The sequence below is a fragment of the Poecilia formosa genome, unplaced genomic scaffold, assembly GCF_000485575.1.
Source record: "Poecilia formosa unplaced genomic scaffold, Poecilia_formosa-5.1.2 Scaffold2, whole genome shotgun sequence".
Taxonomy (NCBI): domain Eukaryota; kingdom Metazoa; phylum Chordata; class Actinopteri; order Cyprinodontiformes; family Poeciliidae; genus Poecilia; species Poecilia formosa.
In genome coordinates, this window is record NW_006799941.1 from 1,253,794 (window position 1) to 1,278,530 (window position 24,737).

At 38.2% G+C, this 24,737-nt stretch overlaps 1 protein-coding gene across 1 annotated transcript in view; it reads left to right on the forward strand.

The window, feature by feature from the left end:
• LOC103135769 (zinc finger E-box-binding homeobox 2) overlaps window positions 1–24,737 on the forward strand; it is a 38,407-nt gene that overhangs the window by 1,494 nt on the left and 12,176 nt on the right. The window lies entirely within an intron of this gene.

Consider the following 24,737-nt stretch of genomic DNA (forward strand, 5'->3'; position numbering starts at 1 on the left):
TCATCTTATCTAAAATTACTTGTTGGGGTGAGTCAACTGAAAGGTTTTTAGTTAAGTCAGTTATCAGTTTGTGTGAATGCACTTCCTATTGAAGCTTCTGAGAGGAACTTCTAGATAGCACTGAGTTTAGAGACTTCACTGAGTTTAGAGACTTCACTGAGTTTAGAGACTTCACTGTGGCTCTATTCGACATGTTTCAAGCTCCCAAATTTCAAACAGAACACCTGCAAGAAAGAGGCATGTGTACAGTAATATTTGTTCTTCTTGCCTTCTAATGTGGACTGAGAAAATAAGTTAGAATTAGCTCCTGAACTCTAAAATTATCCAGGGATTGTTTCTCTAAACCTACATTTGACCCAGAGACTTTCTAAATATCAGCTTAGCTAGGGTAAACTTACAGCAAACAATTTATTCTTGATGATTTTCTAAACAAATTGCATGGATGATGAGTGCCAGCAGTGCTCTGAAGCGTTTTTCAAAGGTAAAGCACTGTAGTTTTAAAACTGGAAGTATACTGATCAGTTTTTTTTTGTTTTTTTTTATCTATTGCAGATTTGTTATAGAGGTCTGAGCTACCAGTTGTGATTTGTTTCCCTCCTGCATCACATTTAAAAAAAAATGTTCTGCAGGTTCTTTGATTGTTCTGAATCAGAAATTGAAGGAATTTCAATAATATTTTTTATCTATGTAACCTTTATCAGATTTTTACAAAAGATTAAAACCCCACATCAAAGAGCATGCTGTTGGCGGATGACTTTTAAAACCAACAGAAGTGAGAATTCTTAGTTTTAGTGCATTTAATTGCACAGGGAAACATATTTTTTAGTATTACACTTATCAAAGATAGAGTCGATCAACAAAAAAAATTGGCTGAATCTGATCTCAGGTTGACAGATTGGTGTAACCCTAATTAATATCACGGTTTTCATTTCTTGTTTTTTTTTTTTTTTTTTTAAGAGCGCGGTTTCTGCAGCACAACACCTAAACACACTCAAAGCTTTTTCCGAAAGTTTCTTGAAACCATCCCAGACCTTACAATTAGTGTCTTTAAACTGACACGCAGCTATCTGCTGCAAGGAGTCGGTTTATTTGTTTAATAGGTGTCTGTAATGATTTCCTCATTTAATTTAGAGAGCTGTGAAGTCGAGCTGTGTGTCACAAGGGCCAGATCCTCTCTGGCATGCTTAGCGCTGATGGCAGCTCGTGTGTTCATGTGCGCACACATGCATGCTCTCATCTTTGACAGTTTGTCGACCGACTGTGCTCCAGTTTCACAAATCAACAGCGGCACTCTGCTGTGAAAGTTAAACAGATAGCCATCCTTCAAGGACTTCTTATTTCTTGGACAGTTTCTCTAATCCTGCAGCATCCACTAAGGAGAGATAGTGTCTTTCTTGCAGGCCATTTTAATAGTTAAGCTCATTTTAATTATTAATAATGTGTATTGGGAGAGCATAAAGCATTTGAAAATGTAAGAGGAACTAACTAGCACAAAGTTTTATATGTACAGTTAGTGAATCCTCATGCATTAGGTGCGAGCGTATGCAAGAGATATATGTCACACATGTTTCAGTGCTTGTGAAAAGTCCGTACGAGTGGGCGTGTGACGCATGTGCCGTGCTATGCATCCTTGTGTCGGTGTGGAAATGTACGTGCATGAAAAGTGCGTGCAGGATTTGGAATGCGGGCAGCAAGTTAAAGGTCCTTGATAAAACCAAACGAATTTGGCAGGCTCCACTCATAAGACAGCAATTTGGGGATCCTTTCCAAACCAGAAGAAAGAGGGAAAATATAGGCTGACTTTTCTTCTCTCTCCGAGGCGCCTATTGATTATGTCTCCGTCTCCCCCAATAAAAATGTCAATGTTCAACGATATAAAGCAATGTGAAGAAATTACAGCGTTTCATTCCTGGCAGATTAGAAACAGAGCAGCGACCAAGAAAGAAAATATATACATTTGAAGAAGATAGCTTGTGTTATCTTGTTGTAAGTTATCAGCAAGCATGTGAATTATTAAGATTAGCACTGATAGTCCAAAACTTCTGACTCAGTGGTTATTTGATAGCTGAAGTGCCGTCTTCGCTAAAATCCTTTATTTGGACAACGTACCTACAGTCCTCTCTGGTAATGGCTAAAAGTGACCTGCCAAAGCAATCATTCCTCCTCAAACTTTCCCCACTTTTGTCATATAACAACCACAAATAAAAATCTAAAGAGTGCAGCATACATTGGACTATAGATCAAACTCAGTCAGATCAAATTAACAATGTTTATGAGCCTCAGTTTTGAAGTCTTGCATAGATTCTCAGTTAGACTTAGGTCTGGACTTTGACTGGGCCAATTTTGACTGCTAGCCTTAGATCTACACCATTTTATTGCAGGTCTGGGTCTAATTTGCAGGGTCTTCTCCAGGATAGCCCTGTTTTTAACTCTGACTTCTTCCCCTTGCTGTGCCTGCAAATGGGAAACATACCCACAGCATCATGACGCCACTGCCATGTTCCACTGTGGAATGACGGATTCAAAGTGAACTGTAGTATTTTTTCCTACATGTATATTGTTTGGCATTGATCTCATCTGACCACAGCACCATCGTCTACACGTTTGCTCCGCGCCCTTCATGGCTTGTGGCTAACATTAAGCATGACTTCCTAAGGCTTTCTCTGTTATTATTTTTCTTGCCACTCTTATTTTTTTCTGATCTTCAATAAAGATCAAATTAGTGGAGTTCATGACTAATAGTTACCCCACTAAAAATGCCTGGTGTGTGGATCTCAGCCGCTCCCCCAGAGTTAGTGTGCTCCTCTTAACTGAGTTTGACAGGCATGTGAATACCTTTGACATGAATTTAGCCTCGGTTTGGGCAAGGAATTTTGAATAAAAATAAGAGGGAAATGTGGGATTTATGCATAGCCTCTGTCAATAAATACATCAGTTGAGAATCTCCTCTTTTTTTGAAGAGTCACTTGATCTTTATAACTTCTATTTTTTATGTATTTTTTATTTCTTCCTGACATCATGTATATGAATCTTCTCTCACAGACATCCAAAGTCAATCAGACTTCTCAAACTTCTGAATCCAGTCTAGGACTGCATTTTATTTCCACTCTTACAAACTTATCTGTTCCTGCTTTTATGCTCCTTATGTTTTGTTACTTCATTACAAGTCTCACTCTATTGTTTGGTGCATGTGGCTTTTTTTTTTTTTACAAAAAAATTACTCTTCGTCTCTGTTTCCATCACTCCCTTTCTCGTTTTTCTTCTTTTTTCAAGTGCCAATTTATTTAAACTCCTTTCCCCTTTTTCTTCTTTCTCCTTCATTGATTTCCAAACCCCAGCCTTTGTATGCAGCTGGAGCCCAGCTGTGTGTCTGTGACTGTGCATGTACATATGCACGCATACATGTGTGTTTGTGTGGGTTTTTTCTGGCACGGCGCTGCCACTGTGAGCACAGCTCACTGTACACAAAGAACTCGAGCAACAACAGAAAAAGAATTGGGGGAAAAGTGGAGAGAATTTGGGGGAAAGTATTCAAACATAAAAAAAATGGAGGGGCTGAACCCTTTTGGATCGATCTGACCCGCACGGATGAGAGGTGTGGAAACCGAGGCAGCAATGAAGAGCCCAGGCACCATAGTTTTATTACAGGGATTCTTCAAGGGCCTCAGCTCAGGCGTCAGAAGCAGCGGGTGGGTGGGACAGAAGAAGAAAGGAAGATGACAGAGATGGGAACTGATGGGGCTGACAGAGCTGGAGAACATAAAAACACAGTTCTGCAAAGTAAGAAAACAAGAATTGGAGCGGTTCAGAGATACATGAAGGGTAGAGGCAGGGGAACCAGGACGGGTGACAGAACGCAGAATATTCAGAAAGTTTCCTCACTCTCTCCTCAACATTCCCACATCTTCAGTCGTCACTGGCCTGCATGTGTTTAAAGCCACATCTCCACAGCAGTAATAGGGAGTCCCTTTGACTGAGGCTCTTTTTCAGTCATCGCATGTTTATTTAATTATTCTGATGTTTGAGATGGAGCCAAAGTATTTCTGTTCCCAGCTACATGTTCCTATGCATGGCTGCCACACTGACAATCTACTACAACTGGAAAACTGTTCATCAAAAAGATTTTTAACCGCTTTAGGCATGATCACACATGGTGAAATATTGGTTCAAAAAAAAAAAAAAATCACATCATTATTTCTAAGTGGATTATTCAAACAGTGTCAATACACAATGCCTTACAAATGGGATTGTCCCCCCGTTCAGTTCAGTCAAACGTAGTAACACAGCAAACTCAAACTTCGATGTAATTTCTTGAAAACAGAAGTGACAGAAAAACAAGTAAGGGTTGTGAATTGAACGCAAAAAGATATTTTTTTTCTCTCTCTGCAAATAGAATACTGAAAAGTGTGGCATACATTTGTATTCTGCCCTCCTGATTTATTACTTTGAGTCTCTTTTCACTGCAGTCACAGCTGCAAACCATTTGAGGTTTGTCTCTACCAGCTCTACATGACTAGACACTGAAACATTCACCATTATTCGTCTAAAGCTTAAAGCTTGAATTCAGTCAGATTTGATGGATAGCTTCTGCAAACATCAACTGGATTTAGGTCGGGACTTTAGATGAGACAACCTAAGGCTGGGCGGTATAGCTGAAAATATATCATGAGATAAGCATTTCAAATCAGTCGGTATCGATATCAATTGATATTTTTTTTTAATTTTATTTTATTTTTTAGCCTATTTGAACCAGGAGAAAAATGGCTGAAATTAAATAGTTTTATGTTAAGCATAACCTTTAACCTTCAAAAAGAGGTCAACACAGCTACGAAAAACTGTCAACTAAATAAACATATGGGTCAATGTGCAAAAATAGATATTAAATAAATACTTAATCAAACAAAATGTGCTAATTAATTTGTAAATAATAAACTAGTTTACACCTGTAAAATCAACAACTAGCATTATTGACTAGTAACAGACAGTAATAACGATGTCAGCATGAAATCAGCATGGAATAATAAAAATTATTCTCTGTTGCCACTTGTATGTTGTTGCACTGCCAGATGTTGACAGTCATGGTTTTTTGACGTAGCTCCACTCCGACGGACGAGAGGTGGTAAAATAAATCTGTCGTATTGTCAGACTTGGAAGGGACGATGACTTTGCAGACAACATCGTACCTGACATAATCTGCCACAAGAGGTCAAGAGGCTACAGCCTTTCCTCTGCCTACATCCCCCAGAATGCAGTGCGGTTCTGGATTCAGTGAAGTTATTGAGAATTTTATGGATATCTATTTTCTATTCATATTGTTTGCATTTTTATTGTGTTAAATATTGTTGTTATTATTATATCAACCAAGACAACCTTACAAATCTATGTTCTTAGGTCTAAAATACCCCACTGTAGTTGTGCTGCTGGAATGGGGAACCTTTTGAAGCCTTTAACAAGTTTTCTTCCAGTATTGCACTGAATTTAGCAACATTCATCCTGTCATCAACTCAGGTCTCTTCCAGAGAAATGCATCCCTGCAGCATAATTAGTTTTCCATCAGACATAAAGGTTTGCCATTAGCCTAGAAATTATCATTTTAATCGCTCTGATATCAACAGACTTTTCTGTCTTATTTTATTGAGGTGTGTCACAGTAAAGGGGTATGAGCATAAATACAGTGCAGTTTTTGATGATTTTATTTGTTATAAATGAAGATAATCAAATTTCCCCCCCAATCCACAAATATTTGCTACACTGCGTTGATCTGTTACATAAAATCACAATGAAGTTGTGGTTTTAAGATCAGACTGTAATGACATGTAATGAAAGCCGACAAAACAATAGCAGTCACAGAAGCTGAACAGAAACTTGAATGTTGCTCTTATATCTAAGGATCTCACCTTTTAACTGCAAGATAACACACTTAAGCCACAGAGCTCTTGACACGTGCATGTATGGGTGTTTAAAGGTTGTTGGCGATGTTCTTGTCACACATTTAACACCTTCTGTATTTTAAAGAAAAAAATCTTTCTGTCAGTAGGAAACTTCTGTTTTCCCATCAACGATTTTTTTACCTGATAGAAGTATCTTGAAACATGCGGAGTCTGATTATGCAGACTAATCCTTCTTTATCTTTCACTTTTTCCGTTTGCAGCCGTATTATTAAGGTCTTCGTCATTGCTTTGGCAGTGCCGCTCGGTGTAAAATCTATTTGTGGATCTTCCTTTATTGCCGACAGACCATGGTTGTGCGTTTGATATGCTGCACGTGTTTGAGTTTAAAACCGTCCACACAAGAAAGCTTGCTGCATTCAGTTTATAGATATGTGCAGTTTTATCACACCTCAAATTAAATTTGGAAACCCAGCATCAGCTGTCATGTATTACAAGGGCCAGATGGGTGGCAGAGAAAGGGAGAGTGAGTGAGAGAGAAGAGGAGAGGTAGGGAAGCAGACAGGGAAAGAGCAGCCTGGCAGGCAGCCTGTAGATCCCGTTCAGCTGGCTGAGAAGGAGCCGCTTTCTGCCCATGAAGGGAGTAGATTTAGCTGGGTTGCAGGTTGAATGAGGAAGTTTGATATGTGGCGCGCATTAGCAGCGGTAGCAGTTTTTAGGTTCTGCCTCGATCACCTCTGAAAGGCAAGAAAACATCACACTTGACATGGGGAAGTCCAAGTGGCATCAGCAGTTTAACACTGTATATTTCACCTGATTTGCAGCCGGTTACTGTCACTCTTTCTATTATTGTCTCTGTCTCTGAGTTGACATGAATTTTCTTGCACATATAAATTCCCACAGTGGCCCTCTGACTGTATAGCCATAATTAGATAATCACTGTACTGAAGAGGAAGCTCACTTAAAGGTAGAATAGTTGCAGCTACCTTTCCAGTGTATTTACATGCATGAAGCAGAAAAACGTGTAGATTTACATTACACTTACTTTCAAAATACCTGCAGAATGTTCTCCATCACTGGAACATTTAGCTTCTATTATTAAGCATATTCAGGGACATCCCATATATTCTCAATTAAATTCATACTTTGGAGGACTGGAGATGAGAATGTCAGACAAAATTAGAGATTTTCAGTTTTTCATCTGAATCTGATTTTCTTTCTTAGTAATAGAAATCATCCAAACTGTGCAAACTTTATTTTGATTGAAAAAAAAAAGAAAAAGGGGCCAGTAATAACAACGGTCCCCTAAAAAAAAAAAGGTTTCGGGTCCAAGCCCGCCCAAAGCCCTTTTGCAAGGAAGTTGCAAGGTCCCCCGGGTCAAGGGGGGAATCCCCCAAGGGAACCAAGCCGCCCTCCAAAAGCAAAAAAATAAGACTAATTGGTCTTGGAATGGTAGCAAGACAGCATTTTATTTTTGCATCATCAGATAAAATAGTTTTGTTGTTTTCTTTGACCAACCTAACCGTCCATAAAAATGTTTTGTGGTTGAGCACATGACCCAGCTGGGAACAGTTTCAATTGTTATCAAGCTTTCCACATATGAGAGCTTGATGGGAGAGCAATAGTGTTATATAGTGTGTGGCAAATGTCAAAAAACATCCAAATTAAAGCGAGTACACACAGTTTCCCAGCACTTGCATGGAATAATTAATTATTGAGTGTTTTTTTCTGATTTTAACAATGTGGCTGAATGGTGTCAGTTAAATAATATTATTCTGTAGTGTGGAAAAGACTTAAGCCATCCATCAAACTTTGCTTCTAAAGCCCATTTCATACCTCCTTGTCATCTGCAAAGCCCGTTTGACATAAATTACTTCATCTGCACCCACCCACTAGAGTTCTCTGGAGTCTCTTTGCACATCAGTGTGGAAAACTTTATTCTTCTTCTCCTCTGACGAGTAGACGGCCTACAAACCAGTGCATCATCGCCCCAATGACACTGTCGTGGTAGCCGCATATCCTTGAGAGAAACAAAGCTGATCAGCCAAGCTAGAAGTTGCATGAATGGGATCACGTGCTGGTTAGAGACGTCCACGTGGTTTGCATAGATGAACATAGAGAAGTAACCACCTTTGTGGAAAAATTAACCAGTTTATGTTGACTTGTTTGTGCGATAAGACATCTAACAATGATCTGCATCTCAGTGAAGTATTAAAACCTTTTAATCTGGTTGAAATATGAACCTGAAGTGACAGAGTCACTGGAGTTTTCTCTGGCTGTGTGGAGCATAAAGTGATGTAGCAAGGAGTTGCTACAGAAAAATACCGATCCCTTGCTTACAGGCATTTGAGCTTTGAGAAATATTTCTGAACAGAAAGAGCCATGGTGTAAAAGCTTATGCATTGCTACCCACTGACCGCATGTTGGCAACCTGAGTAGAGACTCAAACTAGCTAATCATCAGCTTTTTATATTTGTGTTGCTCTGCAAAGAGTGGAGGTTTATATTAATTTGTTACTTAGATCTATATGTTAAAATTAAAATAACTATAAATAAATGTTCCACGTGACGTTCTGTTTTAAAATGTGGTACAGTGAAACCATGGTATTTTTAGATTATCAGAACTTGAGAATTTCTTTCTGGATCATTCTGTATCACTGGTTTATCATCACCATCATTGCCATCACCAACTTTATTTGAAAGGCACATTTCAGCAACAAGGCAATTCAAAGTGCATTACATCAACAAGGTCCTCGCATTCTGGCAGCCTGACACAGTCAGTTCCTTTTTCTTTATCTGAATCTATGAAAACGGCAAAAGAGTTTATAAGCTTTCATTTTGTACCGTAATGATTACCAGCAAAAAGACTGAAAACTTTTAAACAGCAGAGCTTCGGCTGAAAGATGATGCATCTCTCAGGTCTTGACTCAGGTCCTTTCTGGAGTTTATCCTGTTTCTTAAGTCATAACTATTAGACACTTTGTATCTTTGGTAGATGCGTTTTAGGTTTGCCACTTCTTCTTTTGTAATCAGTGTGTTCAATTTCCTCAAATGTTTTAAAGACACACTGCACTCTTGCTAAGGACGCTTCAAAATGATTTTAAAAAACCCACAAACATGTCTCTAGACTAGACATTGACACTGTTGTTTCAGGAATACGTTTTAAATTTGTTATTATTATTATTGCAATCAATGTTATTACAAAATGTCTGTTGATAAGAATATCTGATCCTAAATGTTATATTTTTCAATGTGAAACATGCTGTAAAGTCAGTCAGTTTAATTAATATCTGTCCATTTGAACACATGATTATTGTAACCCAGAGAGTTTGTTAAAGCACACAGTAAAACTCTTAGTTGTCTTTAGAAAACTTCAACGGTTTACGTTTGTGATAGTAGGACAATAAAGGTTATATATAGATAGATAGGATTGTTGTTTAGACTTGTTGGCCCCAAGATGCTACTTTTTGTTGCTGGTTTCCAGCTTTGGAGTATTTTTTTGAGTTCTCATCTTGACTTGTGTTTCGTAGTTTCTATGAATAAACTTTTATTTATTGCTCTTACTGTAGATATGGGTCAGGATTAGGGGACACTCCCTGACCTATGAAGATCAACACACATCTGCCTTACTTAGATCTAATTTTCTCCTGTCATTACTATTTTAAAGAGCAGCTATGTTAAATAAGGCGCTTTTTAAAATCACATTTAAATCCTGGGAAACACAGGAAGCCATTGTTTACTAATTAGAACTTCCTCAAAAATCTGATCATTATTAAAATGAATCTAAAAATATCTTCTTGATTTATTGAATTGCTTTTAGTGCCAGTAATTCCCATATTGAGAGATATTTTATTGTATATATATGCTTAATCAAACTACAACGTTTCAGTGTGAGAAACTCCAGTGAAAGATTCATTTATTTTAAATCTATCTCCAGAGTTTCGGCAAGGGTGCCAATAAATGTGGAGGGCAGCGGCTCCCTCCTCCCTTCTCTTCCCTGTACCTGTGATCACCTGGTACCACCTTTATCTGACCTCCAGATTACACTGCCTCTCCCACATCCTCACACACACTCACACACACACACACGCAGATAATGTATATACACTTTGCTGCTCCTTAGGGAGTAAACACATTCCTTCATAGAGAGAACATCTTTCTTTTCTTGTGGTCCACCTGTAACATTTTAATCTTTATCAGGTAAACTCTTTTTTTCTCACCCTGCACTTCTTTAAAGAGCAACCTGAAGTTTTGTGACTGTCTGACTTCAGCGAACTCAATCTTTTGAGGTAATATACATATATGGTAAAGATACTTTAAACTGAAATCAATTTAAATTGAAAATATGACTTTTTTGTCTGCTTTTTTTTAATAAGCATTTAGATAAAATAATTTCTTTAAAAATAACCCTCCTGGTCACTCATCTCTGACTTATTATAGAGCATCAAGAGATCAAGAAAACTAATCAGTGACTCAGGTATGATAAAGAACAGGATCCAAACATCGGAAACATTTTTCGCTAAAAAGGAAGCAAGGCCGCATTTACTGGTCCACTCCGTCATTTATCACTTTGCAGCAATCTTAGAGATAGACTTATCGCATCTGCTGTCAAGAATTTCTCATGGTACATGACAGGTTTAGGTATTGCAAAATTACAGAACGGGGGAGGAGTTTTAACTTGAAAAGCCAACCACTAATAAATGAAAAAGAGAAGAAAAGTTGTATAAATTTAGCTTGTTTTGCTTTCCTTTACAACTTTTTGCTGCATTTTCTCATGTGTTGAGCCTTAAAATAACTGTATTATTTATTTATCAGAACAGCATAAACTCATGCTGAATAATATTGAAAAAAAAAATTAAGTTAATCACAGCCACTAGGAGCTCTTATTTTGTACTTTGTAATTTCCAGGGGCTTAAATATGATGTGAGCCACTCTTTCAAATGTCATCATGCTATTTAAGAATGACAGATGTGTGTTGATCCTCGTAAGCCAGGAAATGGTGAAAAGAAAATAGCATTCTGCCTACACTTCTTCACATCTGTCCAATTAATAATTAAGTATTTTAAATTTGTTGTGATGTATGCAGCAGGTCTCTCTTGTAAATGAGATGAGTCTCAAGAGATGTTCCTGTATAAATAAAGATAAAAATCAAAACTTGACTTGTAACAATGTAACAAGCACAGCTAAATGAGAAGTTTATTTTAGCATTATGTCTGATGAAGAGGAAAATAAAAATAAAAAAAATCCCCAAAACTCACAGCTAGAAAACCCCATTAGATAGTAATTTGTGGACATTTAGTGAATAAGCAATATAATAATAATAATAATAATAATAATAATAATAATAATAATAATAATAATAATAATATCATCTTAAGAAATAATTGTTTAAAATTATATAATGACACAACTGATGGTGAACCTAGCAATCCTTTCAAAATAAATGTTGAATTTATTCTAATTCAAATTAATAATTAACATCTTTTTTTATAAAAATATAAATATGAGGTGACAGAGTCATTCTTCAAAATGGGGAAGACAATAAAACAAGGATAAATTAGTTTGTATCCTGTAATATGGATGCTAATATTTTATGCTTGTTTTTTATCATAAAGCAATTTGTGGTTTTTGATACGTCTAAGGTGCTTTATGAAAAAGTTTGCATGCTTTATGCTGGCCCATAAAATCATCCAAAACAATAATGAAAGTTTTAACTGCATAATTGATGAGTAGGCATTTGTATTTGCCTCCCAAAATGTCACAACAATAAAATAAAAAAAAATATATAAATAAAAATGGATAGTAAGGGAGATAAAACTATTTCTAATCTCGCTATTGCTTAATATTAGAAAAATCAGGACTTTAATTTAATAGCATTGGTATAGTGGGGGGACAAAATCCCAATGTTAAAGAATAAATAACAAACGGGTTGGTGTTATAATTGTTGGTCTGTCTAATAACCCCTTCTGAGCTTTTTTAACCAAGAAAATAGATGGGAGAACATTTTTTTCCTCTGCTGTCACATTGTTTTTACAATCAGAGCAATAATAAAGAGTTTGAAAACAACTAAAACTACAGAAAAAACAAGCCTAAATGTAGACCCAAGTTGATGTTACAACCATGAATAATGAGGATGATGGCAAAAAAAGAGAACCGCAGGAAAAACTGGAAAAATTTAACTGAAACCATTCTGTCATTCAAGGACATTTATTCCTTTGCAGGACAAACTGCTAGGTACTTTTTTAGAAGTTGATCAAACTTTCAAGGATTTTTTTTAATTAGTAACCAACATTTTTCAGTTTTTTTTGTGAGATACAAACATGGCACGACACAGAGATCCATTTCTTTTAGTCGCTCTTCACAATGGGAGAGACAAGAGAAGATGAAATTCAAGCAAGATGTGCGCTGATCCTCATAATCTGTGTGGAGGGTTCTGTTATGTTCATACAGTGAATGTGTCCAACATTACAGCAAGGGTGGAGGTTGAAGTAGGTTGTGAGGCAGCCTGGCAGCATTTCAGAGAGCGGTAACGTCATCTATAAGTTACAAATAATAGGTGTGAACGTGTTCAAGCCTCAGAGAGATCTGGCAGGTTTGCGTTCTTGACTTCTCTGACTGTCAGGTTTTCCTCTGGCTCCTCTCTCAGATTTTCTGGCCATCGCCTCATTTCCTTTGTTTGAGTCCAGTTTTAGACTGTTTTCCTTTTCTGACTGTGTTGTGTCTTCCTCTTCTTTATCTCTGCTCTTGATATTCTATTTTTATCCTTCACCTCTCTCCTATTCTTCTCCTCTCTTTCCATCTATCCGTCCGCTGCTCCTCCCAGCCTGGACTCCCCCGGCCTTGTACAGTCGCCATCATGCACCACCTCCACCCCCCTCCCCGCTTTACTCCACGAGCACCTCCCCTGTCCCACTGACACCACACGCTGCTCCCATCCCCCGAAAACCACTTCAAACAGGCACCACCATCAAAGACCACAGTCAGTCAGCCAGGCAGTCAGCCAGCCAGCCAGTAAGGCAGCATTTCAGCCAGCCTTCTGCTTTGACTTAAAATTACTGTCGTCCCCAGTCGCTGGGCTGCTTTCCTCCTCTGATACACATCAAAGATCCTCTTAAACTCCCCAACTTTGCTTTTTAAAAGATTTTTCTTTTCTTGTAACCTACATTATTTCACCGATTGAGGTTTTACACTTGTTCTTTCTGTCTCTCTTTCTTCTCACCATCACTTCTTCTCCGTCCAACATGGGCGAGGTCAGTAACGGCATGCATGTGCACATTTTTGCAGCTCCGTTGTCTTTGCATCTTTCTTGGTCGTTATAACTTTTTTTTTTTTTTTTCAAACCATCGATTTGCGCATCACACACATGAGCTCCCAGATGTACTTGAAGCTTCAACTAATACACGGATGTGGGCAAATAATATGCAGTACTATTTATCTTTTGAAGGAGATTTTGTGACCACGAAAAGACCAGGCTGATAGTGTGCATTCTTCCTGTTTTTTTTTTGTTTTTTTTTTTGTTGTTGTTTTTTTTCCCTTCTGCATGAATTTATTGGTCCATTCGAGGGCAGAGAAACTGCAGTTTCAGAAGGAAACTGGAAGACAGTCAGAAAAAATCTGGGCGTGATGGTATCTGAGAAAGAAAAAAAAAGGCACAGTGACACATCTTTTCTATGTTTTAAACCCCTAGAGGTCACATGTTGCTTCTCAGAAACTTTTGGTGTATCATCTCTCATGGCAGGGTTGTGATGTCTGTGTGAACCAGTGGATGGCGCCACTTCTGTATATTAACCAGGCAGGCCGGATTGTGTTGCTAGGCTGTCAAATAGAGCAAAATGAGTAAATATATAGCAGGCAGTTTGATCAAATTATTGCGCAGTCATTCTGTCTTTTTTGCTGAAGCTATGACACTTATAGTTACAGTTTAATGTTTGTTTGTCTTTTCTGACCCTCTGCTTGTTCATGCTGGTCTCACTGACAATTTTTATGTAATTGCTGAATATTTGGCCTTTGATGCCGTAAACATTTTTGTTTTATAAGCCCTTCATCCCTGAAAACACCTCTTGTTGGCCAAATTTAAAATAGACAAAGCCAGTGGGATACCAGACATATTTGTCCCAGCCTCAAATCAGATCTTTACTGACAAACCTAAAGCTTCAACTGAACCAGAAAAGAAAAGAAAAAAAAGAAAGAATCCCACATTCTTAGCTGTTAAGCTCAAAGAGAAGTTTTACTTAGCTTGTAACTCTCTTAAAAAAAACTCCAGAACCTTTGTACCCTGTAAGAGAATGTTTTAATATTCAAAAGGAGCCTCTATTGTGTGGTTTGTTGCACCAACGTACAAAATAAAGAGCCACATCAGAGGCCTGGAACGGTCCCTGAGCATTTTGATGTGTAAGTAAAAGAAAAAAAAAAGAGGGAAAACAAATTTGGAGGGGGGAGACGGGGGTATTTATAGAGTGGTGTGAGAGTCTCTGCAATGACAGGAGCCTAATGAAGCAGAGTTTGGGTTTTTGATTCACAATGTGGTGAGAGCGTGGGTCCCTCTGTGACCGTTACTGCATTCCGGCACCGATCCCTCGGCACACGGAAACCAGCGCCGGGGCCGCAGGGAGGAGGCGGAGGGCCAGATCCAAATAACGTGTTCCTCTAACCGAGCTAACCTTTCTCACAAACACTCGTCTCACTTCCACAGCAGCAGATGCACAAAGAGTGTGATGGCACTCACACTGTTCATACCTATAGGAAGAGCATGAGCTCAGTTCCTCGGCTGCTTTTCTTTCACAGAATGTGAGTCACACACACGGTAACTGACTCAGATGAAGCGGTTCTGCTTGACCTGATAGGGAAGTCCAAAGTGATGCACCCAGTGTGTCATATTCTAACTTTGATTTGTATAAAAGTGAAGTGCTTAAAAAGGTTAGTGAGAATGGATGCAGTCAGAGGCAGGGTGTTACTGTTATTCTGGTGAGTTTTGAATTATTTCATTTCCTGATCAAACTTGATTTTGGCATTTAAAGTTGCTTAAAAAATATTCCAGACAAAAATGATGTCTGTTTAAAACTTGGATTACAGTTTTGCTAAAGTGTTGGTGTCATTTTTTACATTTTGTTACATTTAAATAAAAAAACACATTTTACATTTTATTGGAATTTTAGTTTATAGACAATCACAAAGACGTGCATAATTAAAAATATGACATTTGGTTTTCAATGCTCTTTACACTTAAAGAGCAGAAAAGAGCAAGTCTCTTGGGTATTTCTCCACCAGCTTTTCACAACGAGATGAGAAAATGTTTGCTAATTTTTCTTTGCAAACAGCTCATGCTCCGTCGGATTGTATGGAAACCATCTGTGAACCTCCATTTTCAAATCTTGCCACGCACTCTCAATTGAACTTTGGCCTGGACTTTTATTGGGCCATTCTGATAAATATATGCATATTGTTTGAGATGAAACACTCTGTCTGAGCTCAGGCTCCGTGTTTAGAGTTGCCGTCCTGCTATAAGGTGAGCATCTCCCTCAGTATTTATTTAATATGTTCAAAGTTACTTAACATTTATCTCCCCAATAATTCTGACCAATATTCCTGTCCCTGCTGAAAAATAGTATTCCTAAAACGTAAGGCTTCCACCACCATGTTTCACCATATTTTATTTTGTATGTAGGCAGGAAAAAAAAGCTACTTTTGTCTAATCGCAGCACAGTCTTACACAGGTTTGCTGTGACCTTGACATTGCTTGTTGAAAACCTTTCTTCTTTAAAAACAAGATTCATGTAGGCAGTTTTTCTCACCCGAGCTGATCTCTACAGCTCCTCCAGAGTCGATATCGGCCTTTTGGCTGCTTCTTTGATTAATGCTCAGAGTGGCTGGTCTGTCAGTTTAGGTTTTCCTTATGGATTGAACATTGACGTTTGAAATATTCATGGCCTGGAGCTCTTTATATGGTATGATGTGTTTGTTAGTGTTTCGTGCTGCATTTTTGTTTACCGAGTCCTACTTTTGAGCAGTTTGTTGCACTAGTTTTTATTAAGGGGTATCAGGGAAAAGGGATCTGAATACACATCATACTTTGGAAAACCATGGGTCATTGTAGTTTAACTTTAAAACAATATTGTACATCATATTTTGCTTAAAATCCATTAAATGTCTTGGAAGTTTGTGACTATACTGCAAAAAGTTGTGAAGTTAATTCACGGTGTGTGCATGCTCTTGTACAGAAACAGCAGAAGCCTCTGCTTCTTTTAGCCACATAAGTCAGAGACTTCTGAACTTCAGCTGTCTCTGAAGTTCACAAGTGTCATATTTTCAGTAACCAACATGGATGTGCTTTGAAGTTTAGGATCCGTGTCAATCAAGGTACCGTGTTTGTTTTAAATGTCAATGTGGTGGTCGACAGGACAGGTAAACACACGCTGGCAAACATGCAGGCAGCAGCACACAGGAAACCTCTAGAGGAAGAAGAGAGACAACCACAGAGGCTTTTTGTACACCTCTCCTCGCACACCTTGTCTCCTTTGTGCAAAGAGTAAATCTGTAATTGTCGCATTCCTGAATGCAAGTTGGTAATTATGTGCCCCAAATGGCCAGTTGTCACTGTGTTAGCAGGAGAGAAGTCAGTATTTCTCCCTCCTCAGTAGGTTTTTAGCAATTTTGTCTCTTAAGAAGAAAACCACATTACAAGAAGCAGAGTTGTGAAGCAGCACTTGTCAAATTCTTTTTTTTAAAATTTTTTTATTACATCTAAAGTTCAGACACTGTAAGGTTGGAAAAGGTCAATTCAGTGAAGCACTGAATGCTGAACTAATACGCTTCGTATGAAACTACTTTGAGATCATTGTCGGATCTATGTGTTAACCTTATAAAAAGAAAAAAAATGCATGTCTACAGTTGAGTCACCACAACCCAGAAAAAAAGATAGAATGGGTGAGAAATATATTGTGTTGTGTCTCCCAGTGAGTTTCAGTGCTCTTATTGCTTCACCGGTGCACCTTTTTGGTACGATTACAGGTCTAAACCATGACGCTCAGACATTTCCTGTCTTTGTCCATTTTCGGTATTATCTTTCTTCCTGCCTCCTGTTCATATAAAAAGCAATCAACCAATTATTGGATATATGTGGAAATATAGGAATATTTTAAGTGTGTTGCAGTCTGAACTCAATAGCACTTAACCCATTTGCTAATTCTGTGCATTATTTATAACCTGGACGAGAGTCTCAGTATGCTTGAGTAACGCGAGTAGGAGGCGATTAGGCTCTTGAGATTTTCTAAAGGAAAGATTTTTCACAGACACTAGTTAAAGGTGAAGATACTTGCAGACGGGTAGGAAAAGCAGACAAGCTGTTGTCATCTCAGCGTCATCATGAGGAGGACTTGCCTCTCCCAGTAGAAGAAGGCTGTACAGTAAGTTGGAACTCCATTCTAACTGTATCTGTGGTGGTTTTTACTGTACGGTCTTTCAGCTTGTTTTGCTGTCAGTTTTTAATCTGTCAGCCTTTTGAAGTGACATCGGGGCGACTTTCCACGAAGCATATGTGTGGTTCACTGCTATGTGCAGTGATGTGACATGGAGATAGAAAGCAACAGATCAGTCGAGCAGATACCAATTGATTTTTTCAAATGTCTCTGCCCTTCGAGCGCAGCCGTCTTCTCTGGGGGCAGCGTTTGTTAATTGGCTAGCGTCTTCATAAAAAGAATCAGATGTGAAAACTGAAACTAACATCCGCAAAAGCCCCCACTAAAAGCATTACTTGTTGACAAATCAATTTTGTGTGTATCGGTGAGTGCGTTGGTGGCTTTGAAGCTAATAAAATGAGGAAATGGGTTTTAACTTTGTGTCATAAAGGCCCTAATTGAATAGAACTCTTAAATACGAGCTGAACAAAGATGAAATGGTTTCAGTACTACCACTTTGCTTTCACAGTTTAAAGATGACTGCTTAATGTGCAGATTTATTTGCTCTGATGTCATCGCAAAGCTTTAATCAGTATGAGTTTATTTCTTTGGCTGAGTGTACAGATGTCACTACGTCTCTGTGGTGTTTGTCGAAATGCTCTGACAGGGTGGTGCCTCCTAATGAGAGGGACATCTAAAGGGCTGTGACTTCTTCTTCTTCTTTTTTTTCTTCTTCTTCTTCTGCTGTGGGAGCAGACTCTCCTAAAGCTCCTCGTGCACACACACACAGTTATTCTTGTTGTGCTTGATGGCATTGTGCGCTGACAAGACAGCGGTGCGTCTCATTTTGCCAACACATCATGTTTGTTTGTTTTTCTTCACATCTCGGTGTGTATTTGTGTTGAGGGAATTTCCCTCTGCGCCATGCTTTTCACAGTTTGACATCAGCCGGACGACAGTTTGTTACTGTTTCTTTCTGTCTGTTTTCCTTCATTCTTCTGCTGCACTCTTATCCAATTTTCTTGCAACAAATTTTACTTTGTCTCTCCCTGTCTCTCGCTCTTTATGCTCCCAGTGAGTTTCTTCAACCACTTTCCCCCCCCCAGCATACACAAGGCTGAAACTAGAAGCGTAGCGAGCATGCAGAATCACAAAATCACATTTCAACGTCTTCCTCCTCTCTGAAATAACCTTGATAGTCTCCATCACACCGTTACACTTTCAGTCTCAGACTCTCACCAGAAGCCGTCTGCAACACGTCTGTGTGTTTGTCTGTGTGCATGTGCTTGTATGTGTGTGCCTCACTGCCAAACAGCTTTAAGTCTGCTGAAACTTAAACTTTCTCTTTAGTGTATTTGTGCACTTTTGTATAGTTTGACAATTATTCTGTTTTTGTCAAGTGGGCATAATGATCATATTTAATGCAAAACGTGCTGAAGAAAACTGGAAAATAGTGTTCAGAAAGCCCATCATGCTTTTTTTTTTCTAATTTGTAAATTTCCCCTCACCTGATTTCAAGCACAATTTTCATTTCCCCCAGGGAATCTTCAGAGCATTAGGCGCCCCACCATCGTGAATAAGCCTGACTGGCACTTCTGAATCATCTGCTCTTTCACTCTTCCTGTTAAAGCAGGTAAAGACCAAAGCAGAGCTGCCCAAAGTGCCAAAATCAAAAGGCGCCATCACCTCAAGCGCCTCTCTGTGTCACTGACTTGCCGCTGCTGAGATGAAGATCAGGTGGGAGGTGTTTGCTCTCAGTTGCGGTCCTTCCCTGACTCATTATATGAAAAGTCACAGAGCAGGTATGAGTAGGGGAGCTGCTGCCACCGCCAGAATTTCTCAAATGACATGTTTGATTTCTGCTGTGCGCTAAAAAGGGAAATGATCGCTGTCAACAGGAATGAATGTGGACATAGCTCATCTCTGAACCGCTCGCATAGGTACTGTAAAAAATGATTTTACGCTCATCTTCCTGCTCTGTCATTCTGTGTAGCATGTGGGTGTCGGTGACCCCCATGTGGTTATTTATTGAGTTCAAAATAGCATTGTGTCTCTGCTGAAACATGTCAAATCATCGCCAGTAAAAACATTCTCTGACTAACATAGAAAACAGGTTAAAAAAGAAAATACTGGCCTACAACAATGGATAGAAGTAAATAAAAATCTACAGTACAATGCAATAAATTTGTATTTATGTTTACAGCTAATCATTTACGTGTTGCAATGTGTGTCACATGTTTTTTTTCTGGAACAGTAACACAAAATGATAACCTCATAGGTTCCTTCTTCCATTCAAGTACATGTGTTGTGAAAACATCAGTAATGATTTGATGCAAAAACTCTCAGTTTCATTATCAAAGAAATGCATGTAAATCGTTGAAGTCTTTTGATATTGCGTAACAGAATTCAGAATTAATTTAAAAATGTGTAAAAGTTTATTATTTTATTGTTAAATAAAATCAACCCATTATTTGGTTTTAAATAAAAACAAAAGACACTTTAAAAAGCAGCAGTTTTTGATTTGATGTGTTTCTTACCTCTAAAATTCCCAAAACAATTTTTTTGCTCTGGATTTATTTGTATTTGTAGACATTGTCCAGTTGGTTTCATCCTCTGTCAGGATCATAAATATGTTCTCTTCTGTCCTTGGCGCTTTATAGTCTGTATTGCAACGCTCATGGTGCATATTTTTTTAATTTGTTAAAAAATAAGCAGAATGGGATCAGTTGCACCGTGTGGTAAGCTGGAGCCTAACCTTGTTTGTTGCCTTTTAAAACCAAAAGAAACAAACAAGGTAATTCCAAGGTAATTATTGCCTGCTTTTACCATTTAGCCGCATAATTACTGAGCCAATACCGAATCACATGTGTGTGTCGTAAAATAAACTGCAGCCCCGCATGTTGCTGTACAGTCAGATGCCCTCTGGTACATAAACAAGAGCCAAATTAGGCCAGCACCAATCTGGATTTGCACTTTTAGAAAAAAAGGTTGTATTTGCGTTGTTTCTCTCTTTCTTCATATACCTAACTCATTTATGTAATTGGTATTTATGATTCCCACACATGAACTTAGTTCTGGTTTGGTCACCTCTGTTTTTGGAACTCTGACTCAGATATGTAAATAATAAAAAAAAAAAGCACTTTGCTCAACAGATTTTCAGATTAGACTCCGCGCTGATCACACACAATTACATAACAAGAAAAGACAGTGTCTATTTTCATAAGAAAACTACTTTACTGCTTTAAGTGGGCTTGTTTCTGTTGGACATGTTCTAATTCTTGAACATGTTTGGTTTCAAACACAAGGGGGGAAAGGAGGAGACGGATCAAACTTTTTGTTGGAATGTTTAATCTGAAGTCGCTGTTGTTGTCAAATGATCAGAAACAACCCCCAGATCGATCGACATTGTCTAGCATGATGCAGCACACTTCAGCTATTACTGTCTGGCTATGACTCATGAGCTTCCCACACACATCACATTGCATGCGCAACTCCAGCACGCCGTTTTCTACTGCACTGGATTCCAATAAGTTACACACTCTTCAGACTGTCTCACTGTGTGCGGGTCCATCGCCCCAAACACACTCTGCACTTCTGCAAGCAGCCCTTTGCTTGCAAACACTAAGATGGCCAAGGAAGGATATGAACATAGGAACTTATGATTATTGTGTGCACATTCATTGCTTGTCAAAATTTGGGGAAAAAAAGTGCTGAAAACGTTAACTGGTTTCACTGCATCATACATCTTATTTTCTGCACATTTTTCTCTTTGTCTTGAGGAGGCTTTAAGTCTCGGTGAAGTTATTCTAATAAGTGAAATAAATAAGGAAAACACATAAGATTTTGTTATGTTTTCAGCTGGTGACAGTAATTCCAATTAAACAAACATGACGTTTTCACTGTCGGAAACACTTCAAAGGAGTCAATCAAGACTCGTAAATTAAATACAAAATGATGTAACGGCCTAATTTCTGTTTCTGGAGCATTTCACCAAGTGCAGCCACCAGTGTTTGGGCAAGCAGCAGCTAACAAATTTGACTAATTTTTAAATCGCCCTTTATTATATATTTTCTATAGCAATTTGTTGTCTGCAGCCAGAACACTGAATGTAGTGAACATTCACACTATTGTGTTTTTAAGAGCAAAGAGCAAAGGTAATACTGTAAATAATTAAAGGTAGCAGAGCGCAGCATATTTACTTAAGGTGCTTATTGTGAAGTCCATCTGCTGTGTTGATGCTGTTGGAAAAATAAAACCACTCGTCAAATTGTTTCAGGCATAAATCGTTGTTTTATTATTAGAGAGTCAAACAATGCCTGTATTTTAAAAGAAAAAACATGCAGCTGTCTAATTTTTCTCTGCAGAGCGTTACGCAGAGGGCTTCCAGTAGCGCTTCTGCAAGCAGCGGTAAACAAAGTTAATGCATTTTTCAATTGTCCTGCATGTCAGAAAATGAACAAAAATAAATGAATACAGTTTGCACCATGCATTCAGACTGTAGTGTTTTTGCCTTTAAAATGAGTACCATAAATTATTTTAATTAAATTGTATTGTCCCCTTTGTGCGACAAAAGGCGGTTTCTATTCTCTTCTAAAATAGTAAATCACCGTGTATGTGTTTCATGTTAATTTACTGTGTAGATTTAAAGGTTGCGTCTTGTTTTACTTGTCGTATTGGAGAAAATACTTTGAAGCCAAAATTATATGTTTTTTGTTTGTTTGTTGTGTTAAGTATTTGCAGTCATTTGGCCACTGTAGCGACAGTCCTGACAAGCAGGTATCAAGTTAAACAGACAATGCAAGTGCCACTTACATCAATAAAGCTGCAGCGTATGATATATTATTAATAACTTGAATAGGAAGCCTGATTTTTACATTCTTTATGATTAGGCTGCTTGGTTAGTCCGTGGTCTTCTGGTAACTCTTAGAGCTGCTGGTTCAGCAGCTTGTAGAGCATGCTGTGGGCATTGAAAGGTGGTTCTTAATGTAAAACCGCTCCGAGACTAGCAGCCTTTTCTGTAGAAAGGTTCAACTTGTGAAAGTGCTTATCAGCAGATGTAAAACTTCCCTGTCAAGCCTTATTTCAAGAAGGAGAATCAGGTCTGTAATCATGAATGACTGAAACCTTTTCCAAGTATTGTGCTTAGTTTTTATGGATTAATTAATGCTGAACAGGAATATTTGCAGTCTAATCTTTGCATTGCAATGTTTGCTTTCATGTAGCCTAAAGTATTGGGAATTAAATTAGGCCACAAATGTTGAAGTCGTTGCAAAAATACAGTAATAAAGGAATTAAATGTAGACATGCAGCTAAATGTTAACCTACTTAGCGTCAGGTTTTAAGCTGCTTGAGGCAGAAGGGGAATTTGTGTTACGTTCTTTCCCTTGGAGACGCGGCGAAACATCCTCATATAGCGCACTTATAAAGTGTAAATAACAGAAACGTTTACCACTGGGTGGTTGAGAGATGCCCTGCTTACTTTCTCTGCCTTCTGCTTGCATCTGCACTGTGTTTTAGGAGCAATCAAAAAAAAAAAAATCTGAGTGTTTTATAATCAATTACTGCTTCAAAGCTGATTTCTTGTAAAACGCTATTGATAAATGCCACCATTTCCAACAGCTAAACCGGTAACTGTTTAAATCCTTTGAGTTGAGCTGTCCTGGTCCAACTACAAAAACTTTATTTGAGGAATGCTGCTGGTGTACAAATAAATCAGTGTACCAGATAATGAAAGCCATCCCAGCTGTGTGCTATTTAATGACATCCCATGTGGACTCAGCGTCACTCACTGTCATGAGAGAGAAAATTAAAACCAATTTGATGCTAATCAGCAACAGATTTTCCTCTTGCTCTACCCGACTATCCCAAGAAATTCCCACGGGGGGCTCGTGGGTTGACCTTTACACCGTCACATAACATTGTACAGTCGTCCAGTCACAGTACAGCACAGCTGATGACCAATTTCAGCCCTCGCAGGAACAAGTCATTCTTTCCTATGCAAGCACACTCCGAGGAGTGCGCTCTGGCTGAGTGGCCTTGGTTGAATCACAACCTAGCATGAGTGTGGTTCATACGGGTGGTTTAATGAGACTGGGGCAGAGGAGAAGGAGCTGATACAAACTGAAACACATGTAGGAGTTAATTTTTAGATTAGCTAATCAGAGAAAATAATTGCACATGCTGAGTTCACAGTGTTTTTCAGTGTTTGTGATGGTGGGCCGCCCCCTCTGTGGCAGCGGGACCCCTGTTGCTCTTTCAGTATCGGACTGACTGTACATGCTGTGTGTGTGTGTGTGTGTGTGTGTGTGTGTGTGAGTGGGCCTGTCATCTGTAAGTGAAGCTGATGAGAGTGGCTTTTGCATTAGGCATCTTGTTGCGCAAGACGCTTGACTTTTGTAACAATGAGAGCAGCGAGCTTTACTGGAAAGGTAGAAAGCAAATTTATCATAACACTTTGTGTCTCCACATCCACAAAACCGTTTTTTTTTTTTTTTGAACAGTTTCTGCAAATATAAAAGCAGTGTAACATTTATTTTATGCTTTTCTTCAAATTTAAGAAGAAAAGTTGTGAAGTGGTGTGAAAAGAAAAATAAAGAAAATAGGGTAGTATCAAAATAATCATAATTCTTTTGAAAGTGTCCCATTTGTGCTCTTAAATTGTTCTTACTTTGTTGAAATTAGATATCACTAATCAGAGAGAGGAGGGAAAAAAAGAGCCTTCTGAAAAGGAAAAAGAAGAAGAAGCATTGGGAATAGAGTCCTAAAGTTGAAATCCCAGCCATGTGTTTGTGATTGTCATTTATTGTCTCTGCCGTGGGAAAAACGAATGCGCCTTTTCACTGCCGCCGCAGCCTGAGCGGGGACTGGAGGAGGGAAACTCTTTACCTTACAGCGCTTCATGTTTACTTTTTACTGCATTGTCAAAATGAAAATGCACCGTTCTCCGTAATGGTTAACATTTACAAATAAAGAATACATACACACACAAACACACACACACACACACACACATATATATATATATATACATTTTTCATGACAAATCATTACCATAGAGATCACCGTGAAAAATTAAACCACAATAAATAGAGGAACGTCTTTAAAAACAAAATAATTATAACTCTATGTTCAGTGGTGTTGATGCATTATAATCAAAACCTGAACATTAATTTATTTGTTTTGTTTGAGAAGGTTGTGAAAGGAAAAGAATTTGAATTACGATAATTAAAATTCACAAGACAAATCATAAATCTGACATTGAAGTTTTCTTGAATTTATATTTTAAAAAAATGTTTATTTTAAGAAACTGTTATTTTTGTAAACTAAAAATAATTATTTTAATTATGTTTATTGTTGTTTTGCACATTACACCCAATGATCATAAAATAATATTTGAAATGTGCTAAATTTATGTCTTCTCCATTTACATAACAACATATTTACATGCAAAAATAGGA